This window comes from Rhinopithecus bieti, unplaced genomic scaffold, assembly GCF_001698545.2.
Source record: "Rhinopithecus bieti isolate Rb0 unplaced genomic scaffold, ASM169854v2 scaffold_13262, whole genome shotgun sequence".
Classification (NCBI taxonomy): Eukaryota; Metazoa; Chordata; class Mammalia; order Primates; family Cercopithecidae; genus Rhinopithecus; species Rhinopithecus bieti.
This window is the reverse complement of record NW_016808004.1, coordinates 4,085,907-4,090,859: the sequence shown is the minus strand read 5'-3', so window position 1 is coordinate 4,090,859 and position 4,953 is coordinate 4,085,907. Positions and strand designations below refer to the sequence as shown.

At 42.4% G+C, this 4,953-nt stretch overlaps 1 protein-coding gene across 1 annotated transcript in view; it reads left to right on the top strand.

Annotated features, from left to right (window-relative positions):
• The window catches only part of IFT122 (intraflagellar transport 122), an 89,110-nt gene that overhangs the window by 7,650 nt on the left and 76,507 nt on the right, over positions 1 to 4,953 (top strand).

Here is a 4,953-nt window from a genome sequence, read left to right as displayed (position 1 = left end):
GAAAGAGAGAGATATACAAGTAGTTAAAAAAAAAAAGTGGGCTGGGCGCGGTGGCTCAAGCCTGTAATCCCAGTGGTCCAACGTTCTCTGGACCACTAAAGAGCAAGGGTGGACTGCCCCAACCGGTTTTTGTAATTTCCCTAAAACCATACATTCATTTTACTAGAGGATCATAGAAGTTAAAGACTTAAAACAGACTTTAGCAATTAAGACAGGATACCAAGATACAAATGCCTGGTTAAAATGGATCAAATATTCCATCTGCACGTTAAAAAAAAAAAGCAATTGGCCGGGCACAGTGGCTTAAGCCTGTAATCCCAGCACTTTGGGAGGCTGAGACGGGCGGATCACGAGGTCAGGAGATCGAGACCATCCTGGCTAAAACGGTGAAACCCCGTCTCTACTAAAAAATACAAAAAACTAGCCGGGTGAGGTGGCGGGCGCCTGTAGTCCCAGCTACTCGGGAGGCTGAGGCAGGAGAATGGTGTAAACCCAGGAGGCAGAGCTTGCAGTGAGCTGAGATCCGGCCACTGCACTCCAGCCCGGGAGATAGAGCGAGACTCCGTCTCAAAAAAAAAAAAAAAAAAAAAAGTGTACCCTATTCCTTTAAAAGCCAAGGTAAATTTAAAACCTGTAATTGATAATTGAAGGTATTCTCCGTAACCCTATAGCACTACAATACCACTTTGTTGCCAGCGTAAACAAGGGCATATCCCAAAAGCACTGAGGCCTTCCTATCAAAAATCGTTAACCCAGTAACCCACGGATGGCCCAAATGCTTTCAATTTGTAGCGGCGACTGCTTTGCTAACAACAACAACAAAAGTAAAAAAAAAAAAAAAATAACTTTTAGAGGACACCTCATTGTGAACACAACTCACCAGTTCAGAAGTATCCTAAGGAAAAAAAAGAGGAGGGGGCGAAATTTATATAAAAGAGTATTATATGGTAAATTCTTATCCTGAAATAAATTAACTGGTTGTTTAAAGAAAGAAATATAAAAAATATAAATATAAATATTAAAAAAAAAAAGCAATTGTTATGCTTGTGCACGTGGCAGGCCAGAGGCCCAGATTGTCCCCCTTCCATGGAACTAAGGTGGTCCTCCAGTCGACCAGGCATAGGCTGCATGGTAGCTCTTTTCTAGGATTCTACAGCCTGGAGTAATACGTCATGCCAGACTTTCTCTCTGCTGTATGCTAAAGTCTGGCACCCTGCGGTTCAGCCCCTGAGGGCCATCCAGCTTCTGTCTCCCAACACTAAGTTCACTTCGTGTCTCTCACGACAGGGAAAAAACTTAGCATTCCTTAGAGACCTGAAGGGATGTGATGAGCTTAAGAATTTCAAGAGCTTATCAATCAGTCAGCCCTTGTTCATCCTTGAGTGGATGTGTGGTGGTATTGTGGTGGACATTTACTGGGCACTCTGCTGAATAACTGGAGTGGCACTTGTACTTTAGTCCAATTGGCTATCCCTTTCACCCTGGCATTTCATCAACCAGAAGGAAAAAAAATCAAACATCATAAAAGCGAGAGAAGCCCCTTAGGGATCTTTCAACCCTCATGTCTCTTTAGATGCAACTGGAGTCCCACGAGGAATACCAGATCAAGGTAAAGCTAGAAATCAAATAGCTGCAGGATTTAAGTCAATATTTTGGTGGGTGACAGTTAATAAAAATGTAGATTAGATAAAGTACATCTATTACAACCGACAGCAACAAGGTTTTCATGAGTTAAAAGAAAAACTCTTGTCGGCCGCAGCCCTGAGGCTACCTGACCTGACAAAACTGCCATTTTTAATCTTTCTGACACATAGAATGTAAAGAGTTTTGTTTGGAGTTTTAAGCCAGACTGTGGGACCCTGGCCAAGGCCAATGGCCTATCTCTCAAAACAACTAGACAGGGTTTCCAAAGTCTAGTCCCCAGGTCTAATGGCCTTAGCAACAATGGCCCTGTTAGCACAGGAAGCAGATAAACTAACCCTTAGACAAAACCTGAATATAAAGGCCCTCCACGCTGTGGTAACTTCAATAAATACCAAAGGACATCATTGGTTAACAAATGCTAGATTAACCAAGTACCAAAGCTTGCTATGTGAAAATCCCCACATAAGCATTGAAGTTTGTAACATCCTAAACCCCACCACAACCTTGCTCCTGGTATCAAAGAGCCCAATTGAACATAACTGTGTAGAGGTGTCAGACTCAGTTTATTCTAGCAGGCCCAACCTCTGAGACCATCCTTAAACATCAGTAGACTGTGAGCAATACGTGGATGGGAGCAGCTTTGCCAGCCCCTGCATAGTGACTCTGAAGAAGACGACAAGCCCTGCCCCAGTCACACCTGGAAGCTGACTGGTCCACGCACGGCCGAAGCATGAGGAAAGTCTTCGCGCGACTCATTTTCCTTAAAATTTGGACTTGTACAGTAAGGACTTCAACTGACCTTCCTCAGACTGAGAGCTGTTCCCAGTGTATACATCAAGTCACTGAGATAGGACAAAAGATTGCTACGGTCTTATTATTTTATGGTTATTATAAGTGTACTGGAACTCTAAAAAGAACTTGTTTGTATAATGTTATACTATACAAAATATGTAGCTCAGGAAATGACCAACCTGATGTGTGTTATGACCCATCTGAGCCTCCTGTGACCACAGTTTTAAAATAAGATTAAGAACAGAAGACTGTTAGGGGCTCATAAACAATACGAATAAAGTGTTAGCCAAAACAGAAAAAAAAAGGGTGCCTAAACAAGTCACCTTAAAATTTGATGCCTGTGCTGTCATTAATAGTCATAAGTTAGGAATAAGGTGTAGTTCTCTTAATTAGAAAAGAGGCTATATGGCAGAAAATAAGTACATCTGTCATAAATTAGGACTGTGTGGAAATAAATGTAAATACTGGTCTTGTGTCATTTAGGCTACCTGGATTAAAAAAAAAAAAAAATGAGAAGGATCCAGTCCACCTTCAGAAAGGAAAAAATGACCCTTCCTGTTCTAAGGGACAATGTAAACCCTTAGAACTAGTAATAACCAATCCCCTTGATCCTCACTGGAAAAAAAGGGGAACATGGAACCCTAAAAATTGATGGATCTAGACTAGATTTTCAAGTAAATATCATGGTTTGAGGAAAAGTTTATAAACACTCTTCTGAGCCAGTATTTCAAACCTTCTATGATAAACTAAAAGTGCCAGTACCAGAAATTCCAGGAAAAGCAAGAAATTTGTTTTTGCAATTAGCCGAGCATGTAGCACAGTCTCTCAGTGTCACTTCATGTTATGTATGTGGAGGAACTGTAATAAGAGATCAATGGCCATAGGAAGCCTGAGAATTAGTACCTACAGACCCAGTTCCTGATGAATTCCCGGCTCAAAAGAATCACCCTGATAATTTCTAGGTCCTAAAAACCTCAATTATTGGACAACATTGCATAGCTAGAGAAGGAAAAGAATTCACTCACCCAGTAAGATGACTTAGTTGTCTGAGACAGAAACTGTACAATAGTACCACAAAAACAGTCACTTGTTGGAGTTCAAATCACACAGAGAGAAATCCATTTACTAAATTCCCAAAGTTGCAAACCGTGTGGACCCACCTGGAGTCCCACTGGGACTAGACAGCCCCCACTGGATTATACCGGATATGTGGGCATAGAGCTTATGCCAGATTACCTGACCAGTGGGCAGGTAGTTTTGTTATTGGCACTATTAAACCATCTTTCTTCCAACTGCCCATAAAAACAGGCGAACTCCTGGGCTTCCCTGTTTGTGCTTCCCGCGAAAAGAGAAGTATAGCTATAAGAAATTGAAAAAATGATAAATGGCCCCCTGAGAGAATCATACAATATAGGCCTGCTACTTAGGCACAAGATGGCTCGTGGGGATACCAGACCCCCATTTACATGATTAACCAAATCATATGGTTACAAGCTGTCTTAAAAATAATCACTAATAAAACCAGCAGAGCCTTGACTGTTCTGGCCAAGTGAGAAACTCAGATGAGAAATGCTATCTATCAAAATAGATTAGCTCTCGACTACTTGCTAGCAGCTGAAGGAGAGGTCTGTAGGAAATTTAACCTTACTAATTGCTGCCTACACATAGATAATCAAGGGCAAGTAGTTGAAGACATAGTTAGAGATATGACAAAACTGACACATGTGCCCGTGCAAGTGTGGCATGGATTTGATCCTGGGGCCATGTTTGGAAAATGGTTCCCAGCGCTGGGAGAATTTAAAACTCTTATAATAAGAGTTATAATAGTAATAGGAACCTACTTACTGCTCCCTTGTTTGCTACGTATACTTCTTCAAATGATAAAAAGCTTCATTGCTACCTTAGTTCACCAAAATGCTTCAGCACAAGTGTACTATATGAATCACTATCGATCTGTCTTGCAAGAAGACGTGGGTAGTGAAAATGAAAGTGAGAACTCCCACTAATAAAATGAGTGGGAGTCTCAAAAGGGGGGAATAAGGTAGGAGACCACCCCTCATATCATCTTATGCCCAATTTCTGCCTCTAAAGAAAGAAGAAATAAAAACTAAAAGGCAGAAATGAAATCCACAGGCAGACAGCCTGGTGCTGCACCCTGGGCCTAGTAGTTAAAGATCGACCCCTGACCTAATCGGTTATGTTATCTGTAGATTACAGACATTGTATAGAAATGCACTGTGAAGGGCCGGGCGCGGTGGCTCAAACCTGTAATCCCAGCACTTTGGGAGGCCGAGACGGGCGGATCACGAGGTCAGGAGATCAAGACCATCCTGGCTAACACAGTGAAACCTGGTCTCTACTAAAAAAAAAATACAAAAAAACTAGCCAGGCGAGGTGGCGGGCGCCTGTAGTCCCAGCTACTCAGGAGGCTGAGGCAGGAGAATGGCGTGAACCCGGGAGGCGGAGCTTGCAGTGAGCTGAGATCCGGCCACTGCACTCCAGCCTGGGCGACAGAGC